The following is a 24015-nucleotide window of genomic DNA, read 5'->3' as shown; positions in this document are numbered from 1 at the left end:
AACAACACAAGGAGATCAAGGGGATACAAATTGGAAAGGAAGAGGTAAAAATATTACTCTTTTCTGATGATATGATGGTATATGTAGGTAACCCTAAAAATTTCACCAGAAACCCGATAAAAATCTTCAGTCCACTAGCTGGATATACAATTAACTCAACCAAATCATTGGCCTTTCTCTATACAAAGGATAAACGGGCTGAGAAGCAATTAATTAATCAACATGCTTCACAATAGTCACAAATAATATAAATTACCTTGGTGTGACTCTAAATAAGGAAGTGAAAGAATCTGTATGACCAGAACTTCAAGTCTCTGAAGAAAATAATTGAAAAATTTCTCAGAAGATGGAAGGATCTCCCATGCTCATGGATTGTCAAGATTAATATAGTCAAAATGGCTATCTTGCCTAAAGCAAACCACAGATACAGTTCAATCCTCATCAAAATTCCAACTCAATTCTACAGTGAGTTAGAAAGAGAAATTTGCAAATTTATCTGGAATAACAAAAAACCTAGGATAACAAAAACTATTCTCAATAATTAAAGAACCTCTGGTGGGATCACCGTGCCTGACCTCAAGCTGTACTACAGAGCAATTGTGATGAAAACTTCATGGGACTGGTATAGTGACAGACAGGTAGTTCAATGGAATAGAATTGAAGATCTAGAAATTAACCCACACACCTATGGTCACTTGATCTTTGACTAAGGAGCTAAAACCAGCCAGTGGAAAAAAGACAGCATTTTCAACAAATGGTGCTGGCACAACTGACAGTTATCATGTAAAAGAATGGGAATTGGTCCACTCTTTTCCATTCTTTTCTCCTTTTACAAAGCTGAAGTCTACGTAGATCAAGAAACCACACATATAACTAGAGACACTGAAACTTATAGAGGAGAAAGTGGGGAAAAGCCTCAAAAATATGTGCAGAGGGGAAAAATTCCTGAAAAGAACAGCAATTGCATCTGCTGTAAGATAGAGAACCAACAAATGGGATCTCATAAAAATGAAAAGCTTCACCCCAATGGAGGAGCTAGAGAAAGTACCCAAGGAGCTAAAGGGATCTGCAACCCTATAGGTGGAACAACAATATGAACTAACTAGTAGCCCCTGGAGCTCGTGTCTCTAGCTGCATATATATCAGAAGATGGCATAGTCGGCCATCAGTGGAAAGAGAGGCCCATTGGTCGTGCAAACTTTATATGCCTCAGTACAGGGGAATACCAGGGCCAAGAAGTGGGAGTAGGTGGGTAGGGGAGTGGGGGACAGGGTATAGGGGACTTTTGGGATAGCATTGGAAATGTAAATAAGGAAAATACCTCATAATTTTTTTTTAAATTGAAAAGCTTCTGTAAAGCAAAAGACACAGTCAGTAAGACACAAAGGTCACCAACAGATTGAGAAGGGATCTTTATCAATGCTAAATCAGATAGGGGACTAATATGCAATATATATAAAGGACTTCAGAAAATCACATAACCCTATTACAAATGGGGTACAGAGCTAAACAACAAATTCTCAACTGATGAATACTGAATGGCTGAGAAGCACCTCATAAAATGTTCAACATCCTTAGTCATCAGGGAAATGTAAATCAAAATAACCCTGAGATTCCAGCTGACACCAGTCAGAATGGCTAAGTTCAAAAATTCAGATGACAGCAGATGCTGGAGAGGATGTGGAGAAAGAGGAACATTTCTCCATCCATTGCTGGTGGGTCTGCAAGATGGTACAACCACTCTGAAAATGAGTTTGGCAGTTCCTCAGAAAATTGGATATAGTACTACTGGAAGATCCAGAAATACCTCTTCTGGGCATAGACCCAGAAGAATTTCCAACTTGTTATAAGGACACATACTCTACTATGTTCATAGCAGCCTTATTTATAATAGCCAGAACCCAGAAAGAACCCAGATGTCCCTCAACAGTTGAGTGGATACAGAAAATGTGGCACATTTACACAATGGAATACTACTCAGCTATTAAAAATAAATTTATGAAATTCTTAGGCAAATGGATGGATCTGGAGGATATCATCCTAAGTCAGGTAACCCAATCACAAAAGAACACACTTGATATGCACTTACGGATAAGAGGATATTAGCCCAGAAACTTAGACTACGCAAGATACAATTTGCAAAACACATGAAACTCAAGAAGGAAGACCAAAGAGTGGATACTTTGTTACTTCTTAGAATGGGAAACAAAATACCCATGGAAGGAGGTACAGAGACAAAGTTTAGAGCTGAGACTGAAGGAAGGACCATCCGAAGACTGCCTCACCTTGGGGATCCATCCTATAAACAACCACAAAACCCAGACACTATTGCATATGCTAGCAAGATTTTTTTTTCTTTTTTTTTCCATTTTTATTAGGTATTTAGCTCATTTACATTTCCAATGCTATACCAAAAGTCCCCCATACCCACCCACCCCCACTCCCCTACCCACCCACTCCACCTTTTTGGCCCTGGCGTTCCCCTGTACTGGGGCATATAAAGTTTGCATGTCCAATTTTTCTGACAGGATCCAGATATAGCTGTCTCTTGTGAGGCTATTCCAGTGCTTGGCAAATACAGAAGTGGATGCTCCCATCATCTATTTGATGGAACACAGGGCTCCCAATGAAGGAGCTAGAGAAATTACTTAAGGAGCTAAAGTGGTCTGCTATCCTATAGGAGGAACAGCAATATGAACTAACCAGTACCCCCTCAGAGCTTGTGTCTCTATTTGCATATGTAGCAGAGGATGGCCTAGTAGGCCATCAATGAGGAGAGGCCCTTGGTCTTGGGAAGATTATATGCCCCAGTACAGGGGAATGCCAGGGCTAGGAAACAGGAGTGGGTGGGTTATGGAGCAGGGTGGGCAGGAGGGTATAGGTAACTTTCAGAGAGGAAACTAGGAGAGGGGATAGTATTTGAAATGTAAATGATGAAAATATCTAATAAAAAAAAAAGATAAAAAGTTCAGGTGACAGGACATGTTGTTGAGGATATGAAGAAAGAGGAGCATTCCTGCATTGGCTATGTGATTCCAAACTGGAACTCCCACTCTGGAAATCAATCTGGAGGTTCCTCAGGAAATCTAAAATAGATCTACCTGAAGATCCAGCTATACCACTCTTGGGTATACACCAAGAAGATGCCCTTCTGTGCCACCGGGGCACATGTTTCCCTATTTCACATTGGCCTCATTTGTGATAGGCATAAGCTAGAAACAACCTAAATGTGCCACAATGCAAAATGGATATAGAATATTTGGTTCATATACAAAATGGTTTACTACTCAGCTATTAAGAATGAAGACATCTTTGTTTCTTCTTGCCAATTTGTATCCCCTTGATTTCTTTATATTGTCTTATTGTTTTAGCTATCACTTTGAGTACTATATTGAATAGATATAGGGAGAGTGGGAATCCTTGTCCCCTATTTTAGTGGAATTGCTTCCAGTATTTCTCCATTTAACTTGATATTGGCTGTTGATTTACTGTAAATTGCTTTCATTATGTTTAGAGTTGGGTCTTGAATCACTGACCTCTCCAGTGCTTTTAATGTGAAGGGTTGTTGTATTTTGTCAAATGCTTTTTCTGCATCTAAGGAGATGAACATATGATTTTTCCCTTTGTGTTTGTTTATATAGTGGATTACATTGATGGATTTTTGTATATTGGACCAATGTTGCATCCCTGGGATGAAGCCTACTTGATTGGGGTGAATGATGGTTTTGACATGTTCTTGGATCCAGTTTACAAATGTTTTATTAAGTATTTTTGCATCAATATTCATAAGCAAGATTAGTTTGAAGTTATTTTTGTTGAGTTCTTGTGTAGTTTAGTTATCAGAGTAGTTGTGGCTTCATTGAATTAATTAAATAGTATCCCTTCTGTTTCTATTCTATGGAATAGTTTGTGAAATATTGGTATCAGGTCTTCTTTAAAGGTCTGGTAGAACTCTGCACTAAATCCATCTGGCCACAGGTGTTTTTTTTTTTTTTTTTTTTTTTTTTTTTGTTTGTTTGTTTGTTTGTTTGTTTGTTTTTTGTTTTTGTCAGGAGGTTTTTAATGACTTCTTTTATTTCCTTATGAGATATGGGCCTGTTTAGATAGTTTACCTGCTCCTGATTTAGCATTGGTATGTGATATCTGTCTAGAAAACCATCCCTGTCTTCTAAATTTTCCATTTTTTTGTTTTTGTTTTTTTGGTTTTTGGTTTTTGGTTTTTGGTTTTTTTTTTTTTTTTTTTTTTTGAGTATAGGCTTTTGTAGTAGAATCTGATGATCTTTCAAATTTCCTCAGTTTCTGATGTTATGTCTCCCTTTTCTTTTCTGATTTTGTTAATACCTCTGAGCCATTTCGATAGTTTGGCTAAGGATTTATCTATCTTGTTGATTTTCTCAAAGTGCCAATTTTTGGTTTTGTTGATTCTTTGTATTGTTCTCTTTGTTTTTATTTGGTTGATTTTGGCCCTGAGTATTTCTTGCTGTCTAGTCATATTGGGTGAATTTGCTTCTATTAATTTGCTAATGTAAGATCTCTCTAGTTTCTTTATCAGGGTACTAAGTGCCATAATTTTTCCTCTTAGCAATGATTTCATTTTAACCCAAAAGTTTGGGATGGTTTGTCAGATTTGTTATTAAATTCCAGGAAGTCTTTAATTTTTTTCTTTATTTCATCTTTGACCAAGTTCTCATTGAGTACAGAGCTGTTTGGTTTCCATGTATATGTGGGTTTTCTATTGTTTTTGCTGTTACTGAAAAACAAACTTAGGCCATGGTGATATGATAGGATGTTCAGTCTTCTTGTATCGGTTGAGGGTTGTTTTATAACCAAGCAGATGATATACAAAATATAGTATACAAAATCAACCCCAAAAGTTCTACCAGAAGATTTCTCCAGCTGGTAAACAACTTCAGCAGAGTGCTGAATATAAAACTAGCTCAAATAAATCAGTACATTTCATTTATATACATGATAATCAGGCTCAGAAAGAAATTAGGAAAGAATTCTCTTCACAATAGCCACAAATAATATAAAATATCTTGTGGTAACTCAAACCAAACAAGAGAAAGATCTATATGACAAAAACTTCAAGTCTCTCAAAAAAGAAATCAAAGAAGGACTCAGAAAATGAAGAGATGTTCCATGCTTATGGATTGGCAGAATTAACATAGTAAAAATGGCCATCCTACCAAAGGCAATTTACAAATTCAATTTAATCCCCATCAAAATTCCAACACAATTCTTCAAAGACATGGAAAGAATAGTTCTCAAATTCATCTGGAAAGGCAAAAAATCCAGAATCGGAAAAAAGAAAGAAAGAAAGAAAGAAAGAAAGAAAGAAAGAAAGAAAGAAAGAAAGAAAGAAAGATAGAAAGAAAGCTCATAGAACTTCTGGGAGAATCACCATCCCTGACCTCAAGCTCTACTACATAATAATAGAGATAAAAATTGCATGTTGTTATCACAGAGACAGACTTGTAGATCAATGGAATAGAATTGAAGACCCAGAAATAAAACCACACACTTAAGGACACTTGATCTTTGACAAAGAAGCCAAAAATATACAATGGAAAAAGAATGCATCTTCATTAAATTGTTCCAGTCTAAGTGGCTGTCTGTATGTAGAAAAATGAAAATAGATGTATATTTTTCACTTCAAATAAAACTTATTTCCAAATAGATCAAGGGTTCCAGTGAGAATGCCTCAATCTCTCTTGTAGGGAGAGGAAAGCAATCACATGAAGGGGGATGAACATACTATGTTCATTTTCCTGCTTAACACATTGAAGATGTTCCATGACCAACAGGCAATTAAATTATAGGTGGATACTTCAAGATCTGTATGGAATTTATTAAGCTTTTTAAAGTATTGCCCCTATTTTTGGTTCTCATTCATAAACCTCAATAGTGATTAGTCCTCATCTCCAAATATAGCCCTGTTAGGATTAATCTGAATGACCTGATAGCCTTTGTTCACACTTGATCAACTCTTTGTTTTTTTTCCCACAAGTCCAGAGACTATTAATTACAATCACTGACTGCTGTAATTCACAAAGACTTCTGTTAGTCTCCAGACAATCTTTGGTAAGAGTTCAAACATAATCTTCCACAAGCTTCTATATAGGTATTTCTACATCACTTTATCTTCTCCACAATCCTCTTCCAGTGTTGCAGAACTAAGAGAGTCTGGGTTTGTCCTGCTATACTCCAGGTTGGTATGGATCTGTTTAAATGGATAAAAACACGCCACCAAGATTTATGGGGAGAGTCATATGACAGACAAAAACCATTTTCTTATTCTAGTTTTAGTGTTCAAAGTTAGAAAACAATTCTTTCACTTGTGCACCCAGTTTATAACTCATTTAAACTTGAGATTTCAAGTACAATATTTACTTGAGGTGATAATATATCTTGAATCACAGTATTATTAACTTAGGGATCTTCTAAGTGACCTGTGCCTGAGATAGTCTGTGATGGTTGAAAGTATTTTCTGAAAGTAGCTGAAGTGAAGTGACACTAACATACCCTACTCTCATTGTCACACATACACACATGTACATACACATATGTATACACACACCTCTAGCCCGTGGAACTTCTTTTAGAATCTCTGAAGATATAAAGATTTCTGAGTAAAACCTGCTGGTTTTGCCCACCTGCCTGTCTGTCTGAAATCAGATTCGCTGTTACTAAGGGCAAGTATTGTTTACTGACATGAGAACACAGTTTCTTTCAGCTTTCCAACATGAAGTGAAGACATTTTTTTTTTTTCTATAACGCTACAGGCCTTCCTCACCAAATGACAACAGTTGTGGCTTCTAGGTACTATGTTCTCAGTAATTTTATTTGTAATTTGCTTCTGTTCCTGTCAACTCCTCTGGCTTGTATAGCCTAAAAGATACAAGAAAATTATCTATTATTAGCACAAGAGCAAAAAGAAACTTTTAATTCAAACAAGTTTTTCCCCAAAATTAGAGCATTTAATCAAATACACACTTATAAACATGTAAACACAACCCATAAAATATTATATGGTGCTAATTTTAGTGTAACTAAAACAATTGTGAAAAGTAAGAATTAGAAATGCATTACATGTATATCATTTATATGTGAAAATCTGAAGGTATCATAATTGCAACATAAACTGTGGCATTCAGATGCATATTATCCCAGAAACTTAGAATACCCAAGATATAAGCTACAATTTGCGAAACACATGAAGCTCAAGAAGAAAGAAGACCAAGGTGTGGATACTTTGCCCCTTCTTGGAATTGGGAGCAAGGCACCCATGGAAGGAGCTACAGAGACAGAGTTTGGACCTGAGACGAAAGGTTGGACCACCTAGAGGCTGCCATTTCTGGGGATCCATCCCATAATCAGCTTCCAAACGCTGACACCATTGCATACACTAGCAAGATTTTGCTGAAAGGACCCTGATATAGCTGTCTCTTGTGAGACTAGGCCGGGGCCTAGTAAACATAGAAGTGGATGCTCACAGTCAGCTATTTGATGGATTACAGGGCCCCCAATGGAGGAGCTAGAGGAAGTACCCAAGGAGCTAAAGGGGTCTGCAACCCTATAGGTGGAACAACAATATGAACTAACCAGTATCCCCCAGAGCTCGTGTCTCTAGCTGCATATGTATCAGAAGATGGCCTGGTCCGCCATCAGTGGAAAGAGAGGCCCATTGGTGGTGCAGACTTTATCTGCCTCAGTCCAGGGGAACAGAACGCCAGGGCCAAGAGGTGGGAGTGGGTGGGGGAGGGGGGACTTTTGGGATAGCATTGGAAATGTAAATAAAATAAATACCCAATAATAATAAAAAAACAGAGGATAGAAGAATGAAAGTGTTGTACAAGAAATACCTGTAGTTAGAAAAATTTTAGACCTTTCAAAATTTTACAAATATAATTTAGTATATACCGCTAATTGATGACATCCAAGTTTAAGCACACATGTATGTGGTATATACAGTTTATACCAGCTGCTTGAAGTAATGTGGTAGTATGTTTTAAAATTCCATGTGTTGACTGCAATTCATTAAGGACATAGGAAAAGTATCTTACCTTCCATTGGAGAAATATGTCACTCAGTGATGAAATATTTTCAATTTCATGGCACACTTCTGTGAATATTTCAGATTAAAATTCTTGACTGATACAACACAAATGAGAAATTATCTAAAGTGAGTTGGCAGGAACTCATAATTAGGAAGAAAACGTATGATTTAACATTAAAGTTAAGCAAGCATGAACCTTGAACTGAATTAAAGCAATGGCCATACTTTTCAAAATATAAAAGAAGAGTTTGAGAAAATTTTAAACCAAGCATAAAAAAATATAATAAAAGTTACTGAAGAGAAGAAAATTAATATTAAAAATGGATAATGAAACTGCCTTGATAGGATGCTCAGAAGACAAAAAGATGGAGATCTTACATGAAAATTTGTTAGTCATAAATATATTAAATTAATTATGAAAATTATATATTTGAATGATAAAATTATATATTCCAATAAATCAGAAATTAGAATAAAATATTAAGTACTTTGTACATTGCAACAAAGAATAAAAATGAGGCATATGAGGAAGACAGTTGTGAACAACAGTTTAAATCAAATATCTTAAGAGACAGTATATTTAAAATTTGTTATTCAAGAGAATATATTTGACTATGTGCTCCAGCCATAGTTGCCTAAGCAAACATTTAACTTTCAAACTACCCCTTCAAAAAGAAAGGAGATGGCTGAGTCAAATGATTTCAAGTAATGCATGTTGATATATACCTGGAATCCCAGCAGAAGGATACTGCTAACTTTCAAGCCAGCCTAGTTTGGTAACAGGAAATCAACTGACAACTATAAAAAATAAAATAAATAAGTCTTGCCTTACTGAGAAGTTAAATCATGTTTTAATAGTGGGCAATGCTAAGAAAAATCAACTTCTCTTCTGAAGAAATTATTCTAAAAGAGACACAAAGAACAACCCAATTCTCTCCTGAATAAACTCTACTAGTAATTCAAGTTATAATGTTGAAACTTTGAATGGCACGTTTTGTTGATACATGAGCCTTCTTCAAATGCATGGACAGTGATATTAGAAGGCTACAGGTATATTATCCATACCTACTGAGAGTTGGCTGCATCAGGAGGAAAGGAATCTAGCCAAAATAACACTATAACACTATGTGGACCTCTGAAAGAAGACAATAGAGTATGGAACCATCGAACTTTTCTCCTGAGTTCATTTCTGAACCTCTGATCAGCATGGCAAGTAGCCACAGTTAGGAAAAAAATCATACAGTGTTGAAGTTGGAAAATTTAAAAACCTGGAGGCAGAAACAGTATATTATTGTGCAGAACTGCTCATTTTACCTTCTAGTTTCTCTAGAATGAGAATTGGAGTAGATAAAATAAATGCCAAGCACCACTATATTCAGGTAATTAAATAATATTATTTCCATTACACAGATGAGAAAATTGAAGTTCAAAACAATGGGGACATTGGCTAAGGTTAAACAACTAATGAGCGAGTGATGGAAAAAGAAGGGTGTTAGAGTACAGGCAATTCTACTGTCCTAACCTCAGGGACCTAGCAGCTATTTATGCCATTATTCACAACCACTTTCAGGTGCACTAGCTGTATAAGGCAAATAAAAGGAACAGAACCACTACCCCAGCTCACTTCTCTCCCTTCATTCTCCCTCCCCCAGCTCCATCTCTCTCTGTCTCTCCCTTCCACCCTCCACCCCCTCTTCCCTGAGTATTTTCCTTCTTTGTTCCTCGTCCTACTATCCTCATAGCTCTCTCTTAGACTCTACCTCTGCCCCGGTCCTAACTCCTCTCCCTTAGCCCAAATAAGCCCCCTTTATATCATATCTGATGCATGGCATGATTTCTCGGGCTGCATCTTGCCTCATGCTATCAATGGTACCCCCTCTCAGCATAATAAATTTATTTATTTATTTATTTATTTATTTATTGCAGAATAATATGGCCTTCTACTTGAAGAATTTGTATCAGAAATCATACAAACCTTTCTAGATATAGAAATATATCTGCCTGTCATGATTCCTATGTTTACAATTTAGAAAATATTTTAATTGTTGATCTCAGGTCACTCAGCTCTGAATTCAAGGCTAAGTATGAAATTAGCATACCACAGATTCTTTCTTGACCTCAGTAATTGGCAGCCCACTGCGAATTTTTCCGTTCTGTTTTCTTCCTTCTTTGTTCCTTTTCTTTCTTCCCTCCTTTCCTCCTTTCCTTCTTCCTTCCTCTCCTTCTTTCCTTCTTTCCTTCCTTCCTTCCTTCCTTCCTTCCTTCCTTCCTTCCTTCCTTCCTTCCTTCCTTTCTCCCTCCCTCCCTCCCTCCCTCTCTCTCTCTCTCTTCCTTTTCTTTCTTTCTTTCGTTTTTTCTTTCTTTCTTTCTTTCTTTCTTTCTTTCTTTCTCTCTCTCTCTCTCTCTCTCTCTCTCTCTTTCTTTCTTTTTTTTTTCTTTCTTTCTTTCTTTCTCTTGGACTGGGAATTATATAAGACTATTCAGAGACAATTAGAAGAACATATAATAGAGGACAATTTTAATTGCCTTTGGATAAGTAAACTTTTATAAAAGTATATTTAAAATAGATTTTGAAAACAAATGAAACATACATTTTCAGGAACAAAACATACAAGACAACAGTATTAATTTTTTTCTCACAAAATATAAATCTTAGAAATGTTAAATAATGTATTAATTTTACTCTCTATTTCTAAAAATAGTATGTGAAAAGTGCTTCTGATTTTAGAATTTCAAATGTTTTACTTAGTTATTCAATTATTTGAGTTATAAATTATAGTTTTTAAAACAATTTATTCATTTTTATTCTTTAATCATTTTTTAAAGTTCATACTTCATCTCTTCCCCATGTGCCACCAGTCCTGCTCACTAACCCATACCTCCTATTTCACCCCAAACCCTAGTCTTCAAGAGCATGACCCACCCCAACTCCTACCCTGCTCTACCCCCATCCCACCAGGTGTCCCCCTTTTCTGGGTCCTCGAGTCTCTCTAGTGTTAGGTGCATTTTCTCTCATTGAGGCCCGACAAGGCAGTCCTCTGCTGTATATGTGTCAGGGCTTCATATCAGCTGGTATATGTTACCGGGTTAATGGGTCAATTTTTGAGAGATCTCAGAGACCAGGTCAGTTGAGACAGCTGGTCTTTCCAAGGAGTTGCATCGGCTTCATCCAGTTTCAACAATGGGTTCTGGATTCAGTCTATTGGTTGGGTAATAGTATCTCCATAGGACTCTGGTACTATTGGAGATACTATCTGCTTGTTGAGACTCTCAGTAGGCAGCCATGCTAGGCTCCTGTCTGCAAGCACACCATAGCCCCAGTAACAGTGTCAGGACCCTGGGTCTCCCCTTGGGCTGGATTCCAATTTGCACCTGTTACTGGATCTCCATTTTCTCATGCTCTTATCCATTATTTTCCCTGCAGGTCCTTCAGACAGGAACAATTCTGGGTCAGAATTTTTGACTGTGGGATGGCAACTCCATCCCTGTACTTGATGACCTGTCCCTCCACTGGAGGTGAACACTACAAGTTCCACCTCCCCAATGCAGAGGATGCCTCTACCTCTTACCCCCCAAGGTTACCTGTTTCCATTCTTTCTGCTGGTCCTCAGGGCTTCAGTCCTGTCCCCTCCAATACCTGACCATGTTCAAACTTCCCCTCCCTGTCCCTGCTCCCACTCAGTTCCCTCCCCCACTATTCTGCCTGTGACTTCTTATTTTCTAAACATAACCTATATGATTTTCAGCACGAAGGAAATAATTGGATGATATTCGAAAATGTGACTTAAAATATTGTCACAGAATGTTCCACTTATCAAACGTAGTAGCACTGACAAACTTGCAGGTTACTCACTTTGTATGAATGCATGAGTCACTTTAACAGTAAGAAAGCCACTGGAGTTTTAGTACTGATAATTATATAAAGCATAACAACTAGCTGTAGATAGTTTGACTCTGAATCTGACGATAGGCTTTCAATTTCATTGTGTCAACCTGAAACTCTTTAGTGAGGAAGTACTCTCATGAAAGGCAATTTTAGGTGTATGTTTCATAAAGAACTAATATTTGTAATTTTACCTATTTTGTCATAAATATCCAAAACAGCAGTGCTTAATATAATAAAAATATATTATCCCTAGATCTTGAAATTTCAAAGTCAAAGCCCTTTGAGGGTTTCATGAATGTCTCTTCTATATTCTATTTCCTGGGAATATTATATGTCCAGTGATTATTCACTACAACTTTCTTTGTGTTCTCATGTTTTCCTGTACCTCCCTTGCCTTATCATGATAACACTTTCATGTTGGACTAAGGCTTGAGCCTTCTCTACCAATGCAAGTCCTTCAATTAACTAATCATATCTACAATGAAGCAGTTTTCAGAGGAGATCCAGCTGTAACATCTGAGTAAAGTTTACCATGTCTTTTGGAGTATCAAATTTTGACAAAGAATGTTTACAGCTCATTGAGATAAAATGTGTTAACTGGTATAGTTTTCGCATGGATTATCAGTGAACCAGAGAAAACCTATACATACTTTGAACTTTCATTATAGAGAACTAAAATTTTAATTATATTACACAGACAAGTTTATAAATTAAATGTTGAAATTTTAAAGAAATAGCATATGCCTCCAATTACTATCCATTTGTGCTATTTACTTTCAAATGGAGAATTTGTTTTCTATAAATGAGTCTCACTGGGGAATCAAACCACTCTAAAATGTAAGCTCAATACCTAGCAGTAGAGGATCAACACAAAACAAACTCAAGGGTACATTTGGAGGCTCTTTGTTTCATAATCTTGACTTTTCTTTTCTTACAGGACATTTGTGTATAGTATGGCTTCTGATTTTTATTTTTAGGGATTCCTGTGTCTGTGAATATATGTGTCTTTATTGGGTTCTTGTACTTGTTCTTTGGCACATTTTCTTCTGTTATTTGCTTTTTTCCACATTGGTTTGCTTGTTAATTTTACTAATTGTACTTATTTTTATTTCTTAGGTTGCTATATTCTAATAAAAGTTACAAAGGGTGTAAATACAGATGGGATATGGAGTCATTTGAGGAATAGGATGAGGGAAAATTTTACTCATAAATTGTATGAAAAACATCTACTTTCAATAAATTTTTAAAACAGTAACCTGTGATAAAATTATTCTAATTGCTCTTATTTTTAATTTTAGTTCATAAACACTTAACCATGAGATAATAATTTATTTCATAGTTTTTATTTTAGGACTATACTCACCTGAAAGATTTAATCCTCACTCTGATGCTGGCTACCTTTACAAGATAATTTACTCTACTTGTTTCAGTAATGATTCATACATAATTATATGTAATATATGAAATACAGTACATATACTTACACAAATTACATTACATAATAGTAAAATAATACGAATAGAATAGTTCAAGTATATTTCACTTATTTTATTTTACTTGTTGAAAACATCAATAATTTTAAAACAGCAATAACTTACTCAGACAGTGGGCCTCCATATTGCTTTAATGTAAGGGATCAGATACTCCATAGGAGATTCTTTTCTGGACAGACTTACAGGTCTCCTAAAGAAAATATGCTATTGCCATTTACAATGACTTTACCCAGTGCTGGATACTGGATTGTGAAATACTGACTAATCTGAATCAACCAGTTTCTGATTAAAATTAAGACTTGCTCTAGAAAAGGTCATTTCATACTTAGCATCCTAATCAATGGTTTATGGGTTCATGGGTCATTGCTATTGTTTGTTGTTGTTGTTGTTGTTGTTGTTGTTGCTTTTTGTTTTGTTTTGTTTTGTTAAATATACCTACTGTCAAAGCACCTTCTAAACATTTTTTGTTAGACTGATAGGTCTTGGATGTTCTCATTTTGGTTCAGAGAATCTTCTGTTACAAATAAGCAGTCAACAAAGAATTGAGTAACTGGACAAAGGGTAGAGAATACGAAACAGAGCCTTTCATTTGGACAGGTAAACCAACTTCTTACCGCTCAGGTTCAGGGAAATTTGAGAAAAATGTGATGAAAAAGAGTATAGGAGCCAGAATATAGAATTGTTCCTTGCTATGGACTATCTTCCAGATTTAATAAGGATTTGACCCTCAAAACAGCTGTTAACCAACATAATACATACACAAAATCATGCCATCCCAAACCATCTTATAGATGGTGTAGATAGTCTCTAGGTTTACTTATTGAGGAGCTATTGATAATTGATAGTTTCATGAAGAAGGGGAATCATTCTTTCTTAAGGATATGGTCATGTCTAGATGGACATACTTGGATATATATCACTTTCCCTGTATGACATATAAGCTGCACAAATTATAGTGTATTACCAGTAAAAGGCATAAAATTGACAAGAGTTGTTGAAGGTATGAAAAGGAGATTTAATTTACAGAGAAGTAAAGTTTAACAGTTTTACATACTAATTTGATTTCATAGTTTTACATTTAAAAATCAGCTGTACAAAATTATAACATATATGGAATATATGTTGAATTTATTTTAATTAGTTATTAGATAATGAGATCAAAGCAATTCAGTCAGACAGTAACACAATAGGAATTAAGTGTTGTCTGTAGTGGCAGTAGGAAATCCATGTTACAAAGGCTAGAGGGGAGAAAAATACCTCACCAAATATGACACATTGACATAAAAATTATCTGGGGTAAAGTAACTTAGAACAAAGCAAATATAAAAAAATGCAACATGGTCTATTTCATTGTGTGGGTATTTAACATGAGACCATAGACAAATAATTTTATCTCTCATTTCATTTTCATTTCATTAGCTAGATTTATGTTCCAGAGAAACTTCGTAGCCTTCTCCATTAAGCTATCAATTTAATTCATATTTTAACAATATAAAAACTATCGTCTTCTTTTCTACCAGCAATGAACACTGGGATGGTATTTATACAAATTTGAAGGTAAAATACATGAAAAATAATTAAAATTAAAATTAAAAACATATATTTTTATAACCATGCTACCAGAATTAAATATATATTATATTATATTATATTATATTATGAATGTTGCAACCAAACCTAACTTTATATTTGAAACAGAGGAAAGAAATGTATTTTAGTAGAAATGCTGAAATATTTTTAGACAACCCCTAAGTGGATGGAGTTATGCAGAATTAAGCTGTTTGGGGTGAAAATTAAAGGGCATTCATTATACAATCTCATGCTAAATATGTGCTACTCACAAATATATTTATTTATAGTATTTAATATTTAGAATTAATGTTATTTGGTCAAGAATAGGTTATTGTAATTAGATGCCAGCCTACTCTGGTAAAAATTAATTTATTTCTGATTTAGAGGAAATGCTTGATACCATTAATTGAATCAAAATATTTTGCCAAATTAAATTTATGAAGATACTGACTCTCTCTCATCTTCTCATAGGCAATAATTAGGGAAGATTTTTAAAATGAGGTACTTTAAAGAGTGGTGGTAACATCAGTATTATAATACATTTACAGACCCCAAGAACTGATTATCATCACAGCAGTCTGGCTCGCAGTTTTGAGCTACTGCATGTCAAAGAATAATGTAATTAAGTGTTTGAAATACTTGTTCTGTTTAAAAGCAAATGGCTCCTTTTCGTTTCAACCGTATTGATTTCATGAAGCATATATCACTCTAAGGAGAAGTATTATGAACAGTCTCATAGAAATCCCTTCAGATTAATTAAATGTATGTTGCTTTTGATGTAGATTGATATGGTATTTTAAACTTTAATTCAAAATCAAGCAACAGTTTCAAAAATTAGTAAGAACCTTGAGTTTTAATGTGATTCAGACCATTGCTAATATAAAAATCAATTAAGCAAAACCCTACTTAAACCTTGACAAGGAAATTCATTTGTACTGCTGTTAGAGCTATGATTAGTAATATGCCACTTTTGGTATTCTATTTGACTTAATATCTTTTGTAATGCTTGGAGACAAAGGAAGCTGCTTGATTACTTCTAAGAAGGGCTGTATGATGAGGAAAAGTATACCATTTGCCACATTAATATGCTATAGAATATTTTCATTATTACTACAACTTTTTATATATTATATTCTGAACATCTAAATCTAATGTGTTATGAACAGGTCAATACACCTCTTTCTTTTATATTATAAAACAATTAAAAATACTTCAAGTAAACCTTTTAAATATTCTATAAGAATATACAGTAAAAGGTTATTCTTTAAAAGTTATATATGTGTTTATATATGTGTATCACAAACAATACAACCATTACATCACTAAATCACCACTAAATCAGCATAAACTTTAAGTACATTGAAAATATTTCTCCTTATGCATGCTGTAGGGTCCACTTCGATCCAACATAAATCCTACATAATTGATGTATAATTCAGAAGGCAAAAGTTTATTGTAATCAAGCCATTATGTATAGATCAGGGCTACAGTAAATACTTAGAAGCTCAACTTGTAAGACCCAAAGAGCCTTACATCCAAGATGTCCCACTCACAGAAACACAGAGATGAGATTTATGCAATAAGCATAAGGTTTATTGATCTGGTGTGCTGGCGCCATCCTGCAATTGGGGCAGAGGTGACCCCTAATCTCCTAAGCACACACTTTTTACACTATTTGAGGGTAGGCCTTGGTATCAACATGAGTTGGTTTAAATCCATTGTTGGACCAATCTGACCTTTTTATGCTCCCTTTAGAAATGGTAATTATTAGCCTCTCCCCTCTACAGAGGCAACTGTCTTTTCATGACTGTCCCTAAGCAGTTGTTCCTGGGTGAGGTGGGGTCTTAGGCACCAAAAGAGGGAACTGAAACATTCGTGGTTATTATCTGCACCTGCTTTGAAGTTGGGGCTTTTTTGTAAAGCTTGTTTTGCTGGGAAGAGAGTGTTTGTCACAACTTTCTAGCGGAAGGTCCCAAGCATGCTATTCTAGCAAGGTCTTTGAGTGGTTGTCTTATGTTTTCTAAGGTCACACATTCCCACGTTCCCCCCTTTTTTCCTGTGAGTATTTCAATCATGAAATCATAACTCATTCTGGTATAACTCTTGATACTGTTGTCTTAACATCATAATCTGAACTGTACTTATACATTCTCTGATAAAGGATAGCAAGTGATTCAAAATGCAGGTGCCAAAAGTTAAAAAAAAGCAACATCATGATTATTAATGGTCCCAAGAGGGTAGAAATCAAAGTAGTGAGCCAATGGGAAGAGTTAAACCAAGATTTTAACGACCCCAGGCTCGGCTCTCCTCTTTTCCTTTTGAACAATCCCTCCTTAGCCTTGGCCACTGAGCCCTTTACAACTCCAGAGTGGTCTAAGTAGAAGCAGCATTCTTCTTATAGGTCTGCACACAGACCTCTTTGCTGGACAAAGAGGAGGTCTAAGCCTCTCCTGTTTTGGAGGACTACCTCAGATAATGAAGTCAAGGACTCCTAGATCTTGGAAATGGAGTTTTCCATTTCCACTATATCAGCATCTGTAGTGTCCCTAAGGCTCTGATAGGTCGGGTCCTGTAAAGCTGTTGCAGATGATCTCGTGGCAGGCCCTGCCTCTCCTAGTCCTAGCCCCAGCAGGATTGAAATGGTTATTCCTATAGGTTCTTTTGGCTCTGATCTGGCCCTCACCCCAGTGAGATAACAGTTCTTCATAAGGATGGTATATTAACTGGGGAACTAGCTGCACTAACACACAAAAATCTTGGGTACTATTAAGTACTTGAGAATTAACACACAGCCTGAGCCCTGAAGCATACACCCATCACCCATCTGGCAGGGGTAGAGGGTAGCCAGTTGATTACTGGGCGGGGTGCAGTTACACAGGTGGTTATATGTGGGAGGAATTCATCCTATGTACAGCCCTTGACCAGTGATAACAGACAAGGTAAATCTGGCACTCTGCTCTTGACACCAGCACAATGTGGCATCATCAGAGTGATTGAATGTTTCTATAAAAGCTATGCCTTCATAATAAGGGGAGCCACATAATAACAAAGACCATATGATTTTGTGGCCCGGGAGTTGGTATCATCCATAACTCTGAAAGCCTCTTGAGATAGTTGGGTCAAGCAGGATTGTTCAGGCTGTTCAAGGAAAACAGCTTTGGTTGTGTCTACTGGAGGAGTTGTGGTACTATGGGCACTTGGAGTTTGATGGTCTGGGGTAGGCCATAGAGGGCCTATCCAGAGCCAAAACCTTGTTGGTCCCTAAAGGGGGTATATGGTATCTCAATTTTTAGCTTGATAATAAACACTAACTGGTCATCATATAATTTTTTTTTTAAAACCTGAGGGCCCAAGTGTATCCCCTTGTCCAATCCAATGCCTGTTTCCCTAGTTCAGTAAAGGTGACACAGAGTAGGTGACTCCAGCTCTCACACTCAGGTCGGTGTGTCTATCCTGGGCCCCCTGACTCATGGTGGCTATAGTTGGCTATTACCTTAACATAGTCCCAACACGAGGTAGGCTTCCACAGGGCATCATCACCTGTGGTCTCACAGACCCAGCTCTTGCAGAAGAAGTCAGCCTTACCTCCACATTTTGTATTGAGGGACCATTGTAGGTGGATCCGGGGACAGACATAGAAGGGCAGGGTTACAAGCATGCTTCTCTGGCTGACATGTCTGCAACCTCCCCATGGGTCTAATCCATATCACCCAGGTGGGGAAGGCGATAAAGGAGTGGTCTGAGTATTAAAATACCCCTCCAGGTCCCAGTTAGCTGGGGCTCCTAAAGCCAGTTTACAAACATCTGGAAAAAGGTCAGGTCACCAGGTGGGTGGGGTGGTGATCTTCCATAGACTCCAAATGAAAGATCCTGGCAGAATGTAAAAGGACACAGAAGCCTTGAAATTGGCAAGATAGACATCAGTGTTAGCAGAACTAGCTTCACTGATTTAGAAAAATAGAGGTGCACAATGCTCTGGCCACTCCTCGAACCTGTGTGTCTGCCAATGTTCTGACCAGGTGTGTGCCCATTGCTGCACCTTCATTAGACTCTTTCCTTGTACCCCTCCCATACCCATTTCTTGAGAATAGACATTGTTTAGATCTGGAAATCCCCTACTCTCCCTCTTCTCCTTTCCCCCCTGAGGGCCTATAAAAACTGGGACCTCTTTCCCCTCGAGGTCGACTCCTCTACCCCTGCATGGGATTTGAGTCGTCCCCAGAGCTCTGGCTTTCCCTGAATAAAGCCTCATGTGGTTTGCAACAAGCTCGGTCTGTCCTGAGTTCTTGGGTATCTGCTATTGTCCTGAGGCCTGAGCGAGGGGCTCCTTTCGGAGTCTTTCACAAACATTCTCTCCCTCCCACTTTATCATCTGCCAGTTTAGGTTGCATGGCTGATGAGGGCCAGGGATATTAGAACACAAGGGAAAGATGCTAAGATACAGTACCAGGGTAAGGACCCACATCTTTGAGCCCTTTGATGATCTTCAGCTTCAGTGGGTTCTTTGTATTCTGGACTCTCCAAGTGGGGTGGTCTTCTGGAATTCCAGTTTTAGTTGGGGGAGCAAGGCATGTATCCCTGTGGTGATTCTGTCTCCCTTTATAGCCGTTTGAGTAGTTAGCAGTACTAGATAGTGTCCTTTCCAACGGGGCTCAAACATCTAGGCATGGTGTTACCTCACATATACTGAATCTCCAATCTGGAACTGATGTGATGTCTTAGGGCTACCAGGTTCATAGGAAGCTGTCAGCTGTGACCACACTTCTTTTTGTACCACCTGCAGGCCCATTAACCTGGCATACAAATCATTGTTACTATGGCAAGTGGGTTCGAGAAAATCCCCCAGAAAAGTCAGGGGAGCAGGAATCCCATACAAGATTTCAAAAGGAGTCATGCTAAAATGGGTGGGGGTGTTTCTGACTCTTAACAGGGCCAAAGGAAGAAGCACCACCCAGTCAGTGCCAGTCTCCATGATCAATTTAAAGTTTGACCTGGCATCTTTTAAAGTTCTATTCATCCTCTCTACCTGCCCTGAGTTTTGACGTCTGTAAATACAATGAAGTTTGCAGTCGACCTCTGGGTACCTGGGCACTCCCTGGCTTACCTTGGCAAGGAAGGCAGGGCCATTATCAGATCTGATTACCTTGGGTACTCCAAATGAGCGGAAATTTCTCCCAGTATCTTTTTAACTACCACCATTGCGGTTTCTTGCTTGGTAGAGAAGGCTTCTACCCATCCTGAGAAAGTGTCTATGAAAGCTAGAAGATATATGCAACCATACTTGCCTGGTTTTATCTCGGTGAAATCCACTTCCCAATAGGCTCCTGGCTTATCTCCCTGAGGTCTCTTACTGGGGTCAGCTTTGCTTCTGCAAGCATTTACTTTTTGGCAGGGAACACAACTGTAAACTATTTGTTCCACCAGGTTGTTTCAGTCCTGGAACATAATACTTAGGTCTTAAGGCAGTTTGAGTTAACTTGATATCCTTAGGTAGGGCCATTGATGCATTTGTCTTATCATTGTCAACACTTGTTCTTGTGGTAGAATCATCTTTCCTGATGGTACATACCAGAGTTCTTTTTCTGGTTCAAAGCGGTTGTTGGGGTCTCTTGAGATGAATGCCAGATCTTCAACAGAGTACAAGAGCTTGGGTCCTGGTGATCTTAGGCCTTGGACCACCATCACTGGGGCAACTCTCAAGGCCACTGCCCTGGCTTCCTGGTGGCCTGGACAGTGTCAACAGAGTCAGATAGTGGGTCATATGAACACTGGTAAGCTACCAGTCAGGTGGCCAGCAAACCATGTTCTGTAGGGCATGTGGAGCAGATACCACCAAGTCATGCCCCAAAGTTAATTTGTCTGCGTCATAATCAGCATAGCAACCGTGGCCATGATCCGCAGGCAGGCAGGCCACTCTGCCACCACAGGGTCCATTTTTTTGGACAGATAAGCTACTGCCCTTTTAATGGAGCCGCCATCTCAGTGAATTGAGATATCCATAGGCGACAGAAACCTGCGGTGCCCAAACACACTCTTACTTGTTTTTGGTTGGTTGACTGCAGAATATGGAACAGTTTCTTTTCTAGCCTCCTACAGACACCTCTTTCCCTTTTTAAGCAGATACTCCAGGTAACTAACCTGCTGGGTGCAGATGTGGGCCTTCTTGCGTGAGGTATCCCAGTCCTACTAGTTCAGTGAGAAGGTGTTTTCTTCGTTTTAAGTACAGTTCTTTGCCTCAAGCAGCTAAAAGGAGGTCGTTACAGAGTTACCTGAGGGTTGGCTGCCCAGAACATGGCTAGATTTTGATGTAGGGCCTCATCCAAGATTGTGGGGGAGTTTTTGAAGCCCTTGGGCAGGCAAGTCCAGGTGACTTGGCCTATTATGCCCGAATCTGGGTCATTCCATTCAAAGGCTATGTACTCCTGACTTTTGGCGGCTAGAGGCAGGCAGAAGAAGGCATCCTTTGGGTCCAGAACTGTATATCATGTTCTGAAGGGAGGCAAAGAATTCAACAGGTTATAAGGGCTGGGCTCAGTCAGGTGAAGATCAGTCATCTGCTTGTTTATTTGTTATCCTGTGGTCCTGAACATGACAATAGTCATTAGTTCCAGGTTTTGGCACTGGGAGGAATGGCATCTTTCTGGCAGACTGACACTTCCTTAAAATCCCCAGCTGGAGGAGGCATAAAATGTGGGACCAGATCCCATCTCGAGCCTCCTTAGACATAGGATACTGGCAGACTGTTATCGGGCTGGATTGGGCTTTCAGGTCTACATGGACAGGGGGTTGATTTGTGGCTTTCCCCATCCCTGCAGTTTCTGCCCATATCTGTGGGTAATTCTGCAACCACCACTCCATATCTCTAAGTTTTAGAACCTGCCTTCAAATAATTGATATTCCCCTTCCAACTTCATAGTCAATACCTGGATAGGCTCCCCCTGCCAGCCCCTGACCTGTGGTTCCTCAGGGAGGAAATGGATCTGTGTCCCTATCATAGTGAGTAGGTCTCTCCTCAACAGGGGGTAGGAACACTTTGGAATTACAATACCAAGAATCAGTGCTTATTTACTGACAATATTCATCCCAAGATTTTTCATTTTGAGCTTAAGAACATACGGATGTTCCCCTTTATATTCATGAATCATTACTGGAAAAAGACTAAAAGTGAAGAGATATCAAGCCAGATTTCAATAGTTTCTTTTAACTTGAAAAATATTTTTAGATAATGATTTTGGCTATATGTTTTATACACTCAAAGTAGAAGTTGCTATACAGAAAAACAAAGTTGAGCCAGGCGTAGTAGTGCATGCCTTTAATCCCAGCACTCGGCAGGCAGAGGCAGACAGATTTCTGAGTTCCAGGCCAGCCTGGGCTACAAAGTGAGTTCCAGGACAGCCAGAGCTTTACAGAAAAACCCTGTCTAGGAAAACTAAAAAAAAAAAAAAAAAAAAAAAAAAAAAAAAACAAAAAGACAAAGTTGCACCTAAGTTTGCACTGTTTCACTAAGTGTAATATACTTCAGAACTCTCTTTAGAAAAAAAAACAATTGACAGTGTACTTTAACAAAACCTCATTATGTTTAATTAGTAGTGGGTATATCTGCATGCTAATAAGGCACAGGTAATTTAGAAAAGTTCAGACTGTGTCTGCTTGAGGAAGAAAGGATCCCTATGATCCTTTAAGATTATGTTTCCTATTTTTATGTGAGCTGAGCAGAGAGCTGGGGTAGAATATAAGAAGGCTTAGAGACAAGAATGATCTTGGGAGTCTCACATTTTTGTCTCTTTTTTAACCTTAAACAAGAATTTTCACTTTTCTACAGTTCTTCAAAGTTTCCTGACTAACATATTCATTCACTGAAGCCACACTTAGTAAGGAAATTTGAGGTTTCCTAGGAGTCCAGACCACTTACTGGGCATCTTTCTCTTAAACAATGATTGCCCAGGCCTTGTGTAATTTGATTCCCAACTAGTAAGTCTGATCTGTGACAAGCCCCTGTAAATAACCAATTTTTAAAATGTTCGTTATGATTATGATTAATTCTCTATGCTCCTACCTGTTTAGCAAAAATTAAAATTAATAAAATAAGCAGTGGACAGTTATACATTTTATCAATCATTTTAAATTATATTAAAAAGTAGAGACTGAATAATATCTTATATATGAAGAATATTTTTCCTCATAGTGGCTGTGAAAAATAACTGTTGATTGCTGAAACAAATATCTTTCAAAAAGAAAAAATGAAGAAAGAAAAATGAAAATTGTATTTCTTGAGACAATGTACCTGAAACACATTAACATTTTTAAGAAACTCTTGCAGATAAAACAGAAACTTTCATTAATATTGCTAGCCTATTTGGAGGAGATTAAAGAAAAATATGCTTTCAAATGTAATGGTTACAATTTGTCAGAAGCACCCATCTGGAAAAACTCTAATATTCATGCTAATACTGTTTTTAAGCATACTGTAGTGTGTGTGTGTGTATCTTGGATTGCTATTTAAATATTATAGCATGAAAAGCAGATTTTTTTTCACCTAAAAATTCTGATTATGTGTAACTATTTTTATTAAATAAAATTTTGTTTATCCATTTAGACATGTAAATTACATTCCTATTTGTAATCATAGCTTTAATAATTTCCTAAATACACATTGGGAGTGCAAAATGTGTTTGTTGCCTGGTTTTTTACTTACCTTAGAGACAGATGTAATGCAGAACTTTGAAAAAAATGAAAATATGAATAATTTATACTAGGAGTAAAAGTCACAGGTTAAAATAAAACAGGTTTTGTAACAGATGAATTTAAAGATACATAAACATTTTCACTTTTGAACTTGTATCAAAAGTTTATGATGAGAGAAAATATATCTTAATTCTCCACTATTCAGGTATATTCAACTGAGAACCAGAAGCAGCAATTGCATTAATTTACTTTAAAATTTTAATAAAATAACAGGTACTTCAGTTTTGAAATAATTGTGTCAAAATTAGGGCTTTGTGTAT

At 37.4% G+C, this 24015-nt stretch overlaps 2 long non-coding RNA genes across 2 annotated transcripts in view; one reads left to right on the top strand and one right to left on the bottom strand.

Annotated features, from left to right (window-relative positions):
• Positions 1-20830, bottom strand: part of 1700022A22Rik (RIKEN cDNA 1700022A22 gene) — a 49315-nt gene extending 28485 nt beyond the window's left edge. Inside the window, exons 1-2 of the long non-coding RNA NR_045509.1 lie at positions 20296-20830; positions 6797-6891 (exon numbers count right to left, since the gene is read on the bottom strand). This is a non-coding gene — a long non-coding RNA (RIKEN cDNA 1700022A22 gene). The remainder of the gene's footprint in view (positions 1-6796; positions 6892-20295) is intronic.
• Positions 20831-20896: 66 nt separating this feature from the next.
• The window catches only part of Gm41317, a 97620-nt gene continuing 94501 nt past the window's right edge, over positions 20897-24015 (top strand). The window contains exon 1 of the long non-coding RNA XR_875331.3: positions 20897-21139. This is a non-coding gene — a long non-coding RNA (predicted gene, 41317). The remainder of the gene's footprint in view (positions 21140-24015) is intronic.

This window comes from Mus musculus, chromosome 15, assembly GCF_000001635.26.
Source record: "Mus musculus strain C57BL/6J chromosome 15, GRCm38.p6 C57BL/6J".
NCBI lineage: Eukaryota > Metazoa > Chordata > Mammalia > Rodentia > Muridae > Mus > Mus musculus.
Note: the sequence above shows the minus strand (reverse complement) of the source record. Positions and strands in the feature narration are given on the sequence as shown.